This window comes from Xenopus laevis, chromosome 2L (genome assembly GCF_017654675.1).
Source record: "Xenopus laevis strain J_2021 chromosome 2L, Xenopus_laevis_v10.1, whole genome shotgun sequence".
In the NCBI taxonomy this organism is placed as follows: Eukaryota; Metazoa; Chordata; class Amphibia; order Anura; family Pipidae; genus Xenopus; species Xenopus laevis.
In genome coordinates this window covers 27,686,834-27,699,102 of record NC_054373.1, presented here as the reverse complement: position 1 = coordinate 27,699,102, position 12,269 = coordinate 27,686,834, and the positions used below count along the sequence as shown (strand labels likewise).

At 38.9% G+C, this 12,269-nt stretch overlaps 1 protein-coding gene across 3 annotated transcripts in view; it reads right to left on the bottom strand.

The window, feature by feature from the left end:
* The window catches only part of tbc1d23.L (TBC1 domain family member 23 L homeolog), a 41,670-nt gene that overhangs the window by 27,746 nt on the left and 1,655 nt on the right, over positions 1-12,269 (bottom strand). The window lies entirely within an intron of this gene.

Below are 12,269 nucleotides of genomic sequence, written 5' to 3'. Positions count from 1 at the left end.
GCCTTCGTAGCTTTCCTTCTCCTTTAATTAAAAAATGTGTACCGTTTTTATAAGAAATCTGACTGTATGCAGTGAATTTCTCCCTTTATTTACTGCTGTGGATAGGAATTGTCAGATGGTCCCTAACTGCTGAGCAGGGAAACAATCGCACGATCCCTAAGCAGCCCAGACCACACTGAGCATGTGCACAGTCTTAGTCTTGCAAAGATGTTGCATGAACAAAGTAACAAAGTTTCAAGATGGTGACCCCCTGTAGCCAACTTTGAAAGCATAAATTATTTGTTTGATTAGGCTTGTGGTGCAGTAAGTTCATGTTTATATTTAGTATACAAAATACAGCATTTCTAGCCTTATTCTATTTTAGACTTTACTTGCCCTTTAATGTGAAGCACCCCTTTAACATCACAGGTAACCCACTAATTAAATTTCACTGGCAGGCTTTGAAATCTGTTCAAAACCCCAGTTTTGTATTAGGCGTGTTTATGCTCATTGCTTAATAAACAGATTAAAAAGAAAAATTGGGATTGTACAGTCCTCTTTGTATAAAAACTGACATTTAACCTTGCATGAAAATACAGCACAAAAATGTACAACTTGTCCATTTCAGAGCAAACTACTCCCAAAACTGCCATATCAGTAACAATTACGTACTGCTATGCAAATCTCTATAGCCGAAAAAGCCAAGTTTGTGCAACCTGACCTTTGATTTATGATAGTATTATAGTTCCTCGCTCTTCCTTAATTATTTGCAAGTCACCATATCACGAAGTCTGCTACAATAAATCAGAAATGTCTGACTTGCTTAAAACAATAAAGGGCACAGGGAGCACACCATGTTCCTGGCTTGAACACAAATACATCATGGGATGCACACAAGTTATTTGGAGTTATTTTGGACTTTCAGAAGGAAAAATGTGAATTTGTATAATTATCCTTTTAGCCTACAACTCTGTCGCTGAATATCAGCGCTATAGGCAACCAAAAGGTAATTTGAGTGCCAGCACTGCAGATTTTGCTGTCAGTCTAATTAACTGGCAAAAGCCTTATATGGTGTTATTAAAGCAAAAAGACAACTCATTAATATGTAGGGTTTACAATGATTTTAAGTTGTGCACCGCAAGAACACTGACCAGGTCTCTTATTCTGCTCCTATTTTGTCATACATTTTAATTCAAAGCACTGATGGTAAAAATGTGTATTTTCTATGTGACATCATCCTTATGGCCCAAATCATTTTTGGAAAAATGTAAAACCAGAAATACGCTATTTACATAAGAATTTAATTCAAAACCCTGAAAAAAGTTTTAGCAGTTTTAACTTGTCCAAAATGTCTAATGCAGTGAACTCTGTAAACTGTTCTAAATCGATACATTCAGTTGATACATTTCTTATTATTGGCCTGAGTTTCATTATGGGCAGAGACTCACGCTCAGATTCTGGGAGATTAGTCGCCTGGCAATAAATAATCTCTTCTTTAGGGCGACTAATCTCCCCGAACTGCCTCCCGCCAGCTAGAATCTAAATCGCTGGAGGGATTGCACTTGGAGGGCTTCGTTTTCAGAAGTCGCCCGAAGTTGCCTCGTGAGGCAACTTTGGAAAACGAAGAGCACCGATTGCCATCCCGCCGACGATTTACATTCTAGCCGGTGGGAGGCAGTTTGGGGAGATTAGTCGCTCCGAAGAAGAGGAGATTTGTTGTTGGGCGACTAATCTCCCTGAACCGTGTGTCTCTGCCCTAAAGGCAGCTGTTAGAATTGATACAATAGTTGTTAATACTCCAGAGATGCTGCTGAGAAATGTATCAATCAAATGTTGCAAAATTATTACTGAGCTGCCATACTGAAGCATCAGAGACAGGGACATTAAACTTTAAACTTAGATTTGGGAAAAACAGTAAAAAATTAAAAATATTAAATAATTAAAAAAAACAACTTTATTTCTGGTGAACAATCTGAAAACAATTCAAATGAAAAAAAAGTGTTTTGGAGGGTGAACCACCCATTTCATCAGAGTTTTGGCAAGTTTCCTGGAGCAACTAAATTCCGTGGGAAAGGGCCTGACATTAGCAAACGACTAAAATGAAATAAACCAGCATTTGCATGTTCTGCTTTAAAAAGTGAGTTTAAGAAGAAACATGTTTATTTTGCAGTGTTTACAAAGCTCCTGGGTATCCACATTTCAGCTTGTGCTCCTTATAATGAAATTCCATAATGTCAGCTCAGCCCGTTCCCTATATGTGTAGTGTCAGATCAGAGGAGATGCAGTCTTAAAGCTGCAGGGCGCAGATTAGATCCTATCAATTCGGATAATGCCAGCTACTTACATCAGGGGACTTCCTTGTATGTCGCTGAACTAAACCGGTCAGCATTCTAAAAAGGGCTAAGTTGCATGCAGTGAAAACTTGTCTTCAACAGCTTAGCCACCATGATTACATAGGCTTTGGGCAAACCCTTTGTAAAAAGAGGCCAATGTATAAAGATTGGTTCCCTGATGATATAAAGCAGTGATCTCCAACTAGTAGCTCCTGAGCAACATGTTGCTCTTCAACCTCTTGGATGTTGCTCCCAGTGGCCTCAAAGCAGGAGCTTATTTTTGAATTGTAGACTTGGAGGCAAGTTTTGGTTGTATAAAAACCATGTGTACTGACTACAGAGTCTCAATGTAGGTTGACAATCCACATACGAACTACGAAATGGCCAATCACAGCCCTTATTTGGCACCCCAAGAACATTTTCCATGCTACCCAACTCCTTTTCCTTCTGAATGTTGCTCGCAGGTTCAAAAAGGTTGGGGATCTCTGATATAAAGTATTATATATATATATATATATAGTGCCAGACTGCAAATCAGCAAATTTCACATGTGTCGTGTATGGTCAGTGTTTTTTTTATTCCGCTTTCCATCTTTGCATCTATAAAATTGAAACTCATTGTTGTGACCTTGGCAAACTGAAAGACAAACTTCCTCAAAGTTTAGTTAGAAAAAGATAATGAAGCAGAAAACATGTGACTGTGTGATTTATAGGTTGTGTAATTGTGGACTTGGGGAAATTCACAAAAGTACTGTTGGTGGTTTGGTGCTGGCATGGAGAAGGGTATTCTGCTTTCTTTTGGGCAAAAAAAACAGCAGCTCTGCCTTGCTTTATAGAAGAATATCTACATATAAATATAGAAATAAATCAAGTGTCCCCATGGTTGGACATTTTGATGCCCATGTTTAAAGGGGTTGTTCACCTTTGAGATAACTTTTAGTATGATGTAGAGAGTGATATTCTGAGACAATTTGCAATTGGTTTTCATTTTTTATTATTTAAGGTTTTTGAGTTATTTAGCTTTTTATTCATCAACTCTTCAATTTACATTTTAAGCAATCTGGCAGTTGGGATGCAAATTCCCCTAGCAACCATGCATTGATTTGAATAGGAGACTGGAATGTGAATAGGACAGGGGCTGAAAAGCAGCAACAGTTTTTGGCACATGCGCAGTAGGAGCATTTACCGGGTACGGATCTACTGCGCATGCGCCGAATGTCACGAAGTGAAATCAGAAAACTTCATGACATTCGGCGCATGCGCAGTAGATCTGTACCCGGTAAATGCTCCTACTGCACGTGCGCCAAAAACGCCGGTCAAAGCAAGAAGAAGACCGCTTTGGAGAAGATGGCGCCTGTGAGCTCAGTGGACAGGACCTGCGCAGAGAGGTGAGTAACAAGTTAGGGGCATTTGCACGGCGGGACAGGTAGGCCAGGGGGGAGGAGGGCAACACAGGGGAGGGATTTTTGCGCCAAGGGGGTTTCCTTCTCCTTTAAATTCCGATGCTAATTGCACTGGTTTTTGTGTTGCCATGTAGTAATTATCTGTATTAATTACTAATCAGCCTTATATTGTGACATTTCTATTCTATGTGTACTGTATATTGTGAGTGGGTCCCTAAGCTCAGTAAGTGACAGCAGCACAGAGCATGTGCAGTGAATCAGCAGAAAAGAAGATGGGGAGCTAATGGGGCATCTTTGGAGACACAGATCTTTACTGCTAAAGGGCTGTGGTTGTCTTGGGCTGGTACAGAAGCCCAAAATATAATGTACAACTTTTCTAGCTACTTCTTTAGTTCTCATTTAAAGGTTAACAACCCCTTTTATTTCCTTTTAGTATGTGCTTCCGACTGCTATGCAATGCATATGTTTTCCACTAGATATACACACGCACACACAGGTGCGCGCCTGTAGGAGTGCAGGAAGATAACTTCAGACTTATCATTGTTGGTGCTAAAGATGAATATCTTATTTACATCTGCTGAACAGCTGGCTGTAGAGATTAGCATCTGATTTAGGCGAGAGAAGGAAAGATAAGAGTTGTACTAATGCTAGCCATGCAATGCCATGCGACTCGAGGTCTGGTCGGCCTGCGGGTACAACTGCCAGATACTGACTGACGGTCCATACACAGGGCTGGGCAAATACTATTTTCTTGTTTGTTTGGGACTTTCTGCAGGAAATGGGTGCTCTTTACTTACTCATCTGCTGATCCATTATTAAAGGTTCGCCATACAGGGGCAGATCTGCTTGTGTGGAGAGGTTGCCAAATGAGCAGATCTTGCACTGATGATATTGATGACGATGATATTGACGATATTGGGTTGATCCGATCGTAGGCCCTAGGCCCCATCAATCGCATCACAAGGCCAAGAACACAGGCAGTGAGATCGAAGATTGCATCAACAAACCTATGCGTCCCTCAATCCGATTTTTGGCCAGATATCTGTTGGGGAGGCCTGTCAGAGTGCCAAAAACACTGGGCATAAGTTGTCAACTTATTTGTTCCAAACGACCAGCAACTTCAGGTTTTTTTTTGTGAATAGTATTGTATTAAAAAAGTGCAGTTACAGCCTTTATTTAATATATTTCTATTTAATACAATACTATTCACAAAAAGAAAAACCCTGGAGTTGCTGGTCATTTGGAACATTATTTGAAGTTTTACCGTGCACCCGGGTATTATGCAAGGAGCGGAGTGCCACCCAGACGTGTGTGTGTATATATATATATATAAACAAACTACTGGATAGGTGCACTCAGAAAACAATGGAAATGCCTAGGTGCAGGAAGGCCTTCCTGACGACGGCTCGAGTCTAAGGGCCGAAACGTTGAATAAACCCATTTTTTTCTTCACAAAAGACCTATGAGTGCGGATTTTTCTCTCTCTCATGTAAATTATTAAATGAAATTGAAAATTACAGGATGACACCATCGCTTTACAAAGGATAACCACAAAGGTTGCTTTCAAAGCTTCCTCTACAAAGAAAACTATAACAAAAGCTGTTCTTTGTTGGGCCGGAACTGTTTACCTAATGGAAAGAACATCTCCATCTCACTACAGATGGCTTTATAACATTAAAGTGATGCCCGTAGGACAGCTTGTCATATAATTTACCTGCACATTGGGTGATTGCCAGTTCTTACACTTAGCACTAACACTCATGTTCTGTGGTTTATACAGAATCTAAAACTCTCTTCAAACAAGCAACTTAAAACTGGGTCACTATTTGATATTTGTTCAATCAGCTCTATCTTCTATTGCCACTATGTTTCCTTTTATGGGTTCTTAAAAAACAGTGGATAATCCTGGTTTTTGATAATGGAATCAAACAAATGAAAAACAGACAAATGCTCAGTAAATAATACACAGGGCATATGGTTCATTCAAGTTCAATCACAGAAAGAAAAAATGAACTACTGTGTGAAATGAGCTCATTTAGTTGATTTAATGCAAAAAAAAAAAAAATAAAGGTTCAAAAACAGTGAACTGCCTAAATAAAGGGGCAATTCACCTTTAATTGAACATTTAGTGTGATGACAGTTATATTATGAGAGAATCTGTAATCGGTCTGTAGTCTGGGATTTCAGCCATTATCAGTCATTCAGCCAAGAGGTGTTTTGAATGCTGGGGCCAGTGACCCCCATTTAAAAGCTGGAATGAGGCAAAAAGGAGAGGGGGGGGAGAGGGGGGTAAATAATTAAAAAAACAACAAATGAAGACAAATCAAAAAGTGGGATGTTGTATTACATACTAAAACATAACACAAAGGTATACTAACCCTATAAAGTTTGATGTAGAGCAGTGATCCCCAACCAGTAGCTCGTGAGCAACATGTTGCTCTTCAACCCCTTGGATGTTGCTCCCAGTGGCCTCAAAGCAGGAGCTTATTTTTGAATTCTAGACTTGGAGGCAAGTTTTGGTTGTATAAAAACCAGGTGCACTGGTCTCAATGTAGGTTGATATAGGGGCTACCAAATGGCCAATCACAGCACTGACCCCAAGAACATTTTTCATGCTAGTGTTGCTCCCCACTTCTGAACATACTTCTGAATGTTGCTCACAGTTTCAAAAGGTTGGGAATTCCTGATTTAGAGAGTGATATTTTGCGGCAATTTGCAATTGATTTTCATTTTTTATTATATGTGGTTTTTATTCAGAAGCTCTCCACTTTGTAATGTCAGCAATAGGTTTTCTAGGGCTCAAATTACCCTAGCAACCATGCATTGATTTGAATTGATTTAAATGAGATTGGAATATGAATCGGAGAGGGTCTAAATAAAATGATGAGTGATAAAAAGTAGCAATAACAATTAATGTGTAGCCTAAGAGAGCATTTGTTTTTAGATGGGGTCAGTGACCCCCATTTCAAAACTGGAAAGAGTTAGAAGGCGGCAAATAATTAAAAAAACTATAAAAAACAATGAAAACCAATTGAAAAGTTGCTTAAAATTGGCCATTCTATAGAATTCTAAAAGTTATCTTAAAGGTGAACCACCCATTTAAATGGATATTACACAGACCTACATTATTGCCAAGATTGAGAGGAATCCATGATAGTCTGCCTGTAACTTGTGGGTAACTTAGGGCAGAGACACGTGGAGATTCAGGAAGATTAAGTCGCCCAGCGACAAATCGCCTCTTCTTCGGACAACTTATCTCCCCGAACTGCCTTCCATTTGGCTACAATCGAAATCACCGTCGGGATGGCACTCAGAGGGCTTTTTTTCCGAAGTCGCCCAAAGTTGCCTCAAAAGGAAACTTCGGCCAGCTTCGGAAAACGAATCGCTCCAAGTGCCATCCTGCAGGTGATTTAGCTGTCAGGAAGGCAGATCAGTCGCCCAAAGAAGAGGCGATTTGTCGCCAGGTGGCTAATCTCCCCGAATGTTCACTTGTGTCTCTGCCCTTAGGTGGGAAAAAAATTAGGGACATTTTCATACCTATTGAACTATGCAATAGGAAGCAGGGAGGGGGGGACTATCTTGCTTAGTAGATGGGAGCTTTTTTTAATTTGGGGGTTGAGTTCTCCTTTAAGCAACTTCTCCTTTTAAATAAACTAGAAATGGGAATACTACATTGAAACCTAAATGAGCAAAATTTAAAGGAACAATTAAAGAGCCATCGATAAGTAAAAATTCTCTATATAAATGTAAACATTGGGGCTGATATATAAAGGGGGTTATTTATCAAAGGTCGAGTTTGTGTGGTTTTTTTTTTTATAACAAAAACTCGAAAGGCAGACGGCACTTCTGAAGATGGGGTTTATTGGAGTTCCTGCTGGAAAAACCTAACGCGTTTCGGGAGTTATCCCTTAGTCATAGGTTAGCAGTTCACTTGTTACAGCTGGATTTTTTATACACAAGGTGATAATGCCCTCTAGTGGGCTCTTAATAAAATTGTATCTTTATTTAAATCAATTAAAACCTGAAACAAAGTAGATCTTTTCTCCAGCCCCCACGTTGTTAATAACGCTATCTCGAGGGGTAATATAACTGAATCACCCTCTCCACAAGAGCTGCACTGACAGTTTGTTTGGTTTTTAATCAATTAATGAACACTGTTTCCAAGAAACTTTTTTAACTGTTTTATTTTAATTGTTTTACTTTGTTTCAGGTTTTAATTGATTTAAATAAAGATACAATTTTATTAAGAGCCCACTAGAGGGCATTATCACCTTGTGTATAAAAAATCTAGCTGTAACAAGTGAACTGCTAACCTATGACTAAGGGATAACTCCCGAAACGCGTTAGGTTTTTCCAGCAGGAACTCCAATAAACCCCATCTTCAGAAGTGCCGTCTGCCTTTCGAGTTTTTGTTGTATCTACAGTGGGGACACTGTTTGACTGTGCTCCTGATCTGAGGGGAGAGCGGTGAGCTTGTGCGGTCCTTATTTGTTTGTTTTTTTATACCTCGAATAAACTCACAACTCATATGTTTTCTAATTTATGAAAAAACTCGAATTGTCAAAAAAATTGAATCCATAAATTGATCGAGTTTTCTGTGAAAAAACTCCCTCCCAATGCGAGTTTCCTAGCGCTGGCGGGGCACAATTTTTTAGGATGGGGATAATATTTTTGCCCAACCGGTGCCCTTTAGGAGTCTGGGCCAAAAATCAGCCTGACTTCACCACGTCAGCATAGTACTAGCTTGTGTATGTACCCAAACTGATTGGGACTCATTCAGATATTGATCAGGCCAAGCAGATGATCCTACCAGCCAAGGAATTCATCAGTATGTAAAGATGGTCCTTGGCCAACGGCTTCTTCCCTTATGCCTTCTTTGGCAACAAATTAGGTACCGTGATGTTAAGCGCTTTTAAAAAAACTGTATTGTCTGTACTATTTCTTTATTACTTTATCTGCCGTATGAATGAATATATGTCCTCGCACATTACTACAATTGTAGGCTTATAAGACTCACTGTCCCTCCTGACTATGGACGGCTATATAGGAAAAACACAACTGTTTTTATTTTTTTATCTTTCTTCAAGTTGGACCTGTGTTCTGATGACGTAAGTTCACTTGGACTATCTGAGTTGTGCAACACCATCACAATTGCTCAGCTGATAAGTAACTAAAATGTGTGACTAATAGTTAATGGCTTTTCAGGGTCAAATATATTGTTCCAAATATATACTCACTTAAATTGCAAAATAAATATTAAAGCAGCTGTCATCGACCATTTTCTTTAGAACAGTTACATGCATGTATAGGCCTTAGGAATTTGATTCATACAAATATTTGGAGAGGTTCTTTATAACAGTCCCAATATGTCCAGTCATACGTTATTCTGCACTGACCAGTGGGGAGGGTTATCTACACTATCATTACTCAAATACAGTAAATAAAAATGTATCTACATTCAATTTTTCACATAACAAGTCATTATCACAGTAGGACAAGGCATAAAGTATAGAAACAAACATACCCAACCTACACACTACAGTTTAAAGGGATACTGTCATGGGAAAAAAAAATCAAAATTAATGAATTAATAGTGCTGCTCCAGAAGAATTCTGCACTGAAATCCATTTCTCAAAAGAGCAAATATATTTTTTTATATTCAGTTTTGAAATCTGACATGGGGCTAGACATTTTCCCAGCTGCCCCAAGTCATGTGACTTGTGCTCTGATAAACTTCAATCACTCTTTACTGCAAGTTGGAGTGATATCACCCCCCTCCCATTCCCCCCCCCCCCAGCAGCCAAACAAAAGAACAATGGGAAGGTAACCAGATAACAGCTCCCTCACACAAGATACAGCTGCCTGGTAGATCTAAGAACAACACTCAATAGTAAAAACCCATGTCCTACTGAGACACATTCAGTTACATTGATGCCAGAAAGCATTTCTCTCCTAAAGTGCAGGCACAAGACACATGACCAGGGACAGCTCTGAAATTGACAACATGTCTAGCCCCATGTCAGATTTCAAAATTGAACATAAAAAAATCTGTTTGCTCTTTTGAGAAATGGATTTCAGTGCAGAATTCTGCTGGAGTAGCACTATTAATTGATGATGTTTTCCCATGACAGGATCCCTTTAAACTCACCCAAAATTCAAACCTCACTAAACAACCACAGCAGTACACAACTGTCAGAATTTGGCATCAAGTACAACCAGCCGATTTCCAAACCTTTTAAAAGCATTGTCTCCTGTTCAATGAATTGATTACTATTCATTTATTATGCAAATTATTGCTATAGACCAGAGATAATTATCTTTACACTGCATACATTCTAGGCACTTTTGAAGCATGCAGGACATACTATAAGGATCCTCAGTGTTGGATGTGATTTTTATATCAATGGTTTGTCATACAATACCTCTGTATAATATTTCTGCCTGAACTGAATTTAGTTCACATGAGGAAATACAATAAAGAGGCATAATTGCAGTGCATAAAAATGTGATTGCTTATTCAACAAGTTTCGAGCAAGGCCAGCGAGCAATTATATTTACAACATGGGACGTACATATATCTTTGTTGAGACAAAGATCCTGCCTATTCGGACTCTAATTTCTCATTTCTGAAGCCTGAACAGTTCTGTAAGCAAACACATGGAAGTCTGGGATATATTCACGGAAACACAAACAGCAACATGATTTTATCCACAGACAAAACACTGACGCAAGTAGTTCAATAGATCCAGTTCCATATGCCGCAAAGCAGGAAGTTTACCAACCCAGAGTATCAGATGAATGTTTAGATGTTTATGATGCACCTTACACAAAAAAAAATAGCCTAACCCATGCGGTAGCATTGACCAGCTATTGGAAACTAGGGATGTACCAATTCCACTATTTTGGGATTCAGCTGAATCAATCCAAACCCAAAATGGGTATGAAGTATTAAAAAGAACAGGGTAGGAAAAAAACCAGCTTTCTTGTTTGTGTGACAAAATTGTAAGGAATCGCAAGATTTTAAGTATTCGGACGGAGTTCAACCTGGCATTTGGATTCAGACAAATCAGAATTTTGCTGAAAAATGTCGAAGCTCAAACCTCATCCTAGACTGGATGCATTCCTAAAGGAAACATCCTTGTGGCAGGGAATAATGTACCCGCTATTGTAAAATATAAAGTGAATAAAGTACCCCCTCTTGTAAAATATAAGGATATTATAAGTTACCGAGGAGTTTCACGACCATGCTTTTACACAGGTCATGGAACTCCTAATATCCTCAAATTTTGCAACTGGGGGTACTTTATTTATTATAATACACAAGTTTCAGTGAGTCATGTGACAGAAATGTCATCAAAACTCACCGTTTATAAGGATATAATTTACAGGATATTCATGGCTTTTGTGTATTATATAGTGAATAAAGTACCCCCTCTTGTAAAATATAAGGATATTATAAATTACCGAGGAGTTTCATGACCATATAAAAACACGAGGCCGAAGGCCGAGTGTTTTTATACAGGTCATGGAACTCCGAGGTAACTTATAATATCCTCATATTTTACAACTGGGGGTACTTTATTTATTATAATACACAAATTTCAGTGAGTCATGTGACAGAAATTACATCACTACTCACCGTTTATAACTGATGACATCACTACTCACCATTTATAAGGATATAATTTACAAGATATTCATGGCTTTTGTGTATTATAAGGATATAATTTACAGGATATTCATGGCTCTTGTGTATTATATGAATAGAACTGCTGTCTGCGCTCTCCTGTGTGAAAGCTGAGCTGTGATTGGCTGCTGATGTCCCATTGTGCTGCAACAGGCAGATATGTCACATGTAAGAGACAAACATCTACTTGCTGATATTATACTACAGTGTAAAGAGCTTCCAGCTGAGGAAACAAGAAGTACAACAGCTGGGGTGTGCTTGGGCGCATGTTCATGTGCCCCTGTATCGAAAGCCTCAGCAAATGTAATTATGCAACAGGAACTGCAACCCCACTGTCCAGCTTCAGACTACATCATTAAAAGCACAAACATTTGTCTGTCATCATCTGTCCTTCATGACATTCTTCAGAACATAAATTAGATTCTGTTTCAGAGGCGGATTAATATCTGCCTACTCTCAAAGACTTTTGGGCATAGGCCAATCAGGCAGGATAGTGGTAGCCCCTCCTGCCAAATTTGTAGGAAGTGTTCACCATCAGACTAAGGTCCTAAAATACAATATAATACAAATAAAACAGTAAATTTCTTTTAAATACACACTTGGCATGGACCCTCAGGTCCCTATGAAAAAATATATGGCCCAGAACTACTTTACAAAACATAAACACTGCCGTCAGGCAGATACACAAACAGAATATTTTATCACCCTTTAACTAAAGTCATACAAAGGAAAGCTGTTGGACAAGTCCTCCAGTCTTTTAACCATATAACATAGTTCCAGTGAATCAGCCCTGGCCTCCAGCTTTTTATGCATAATTAGTATTATTCAGGATTCCTGCATCCAAACCAAAGCAATTATCTCTGGCTTC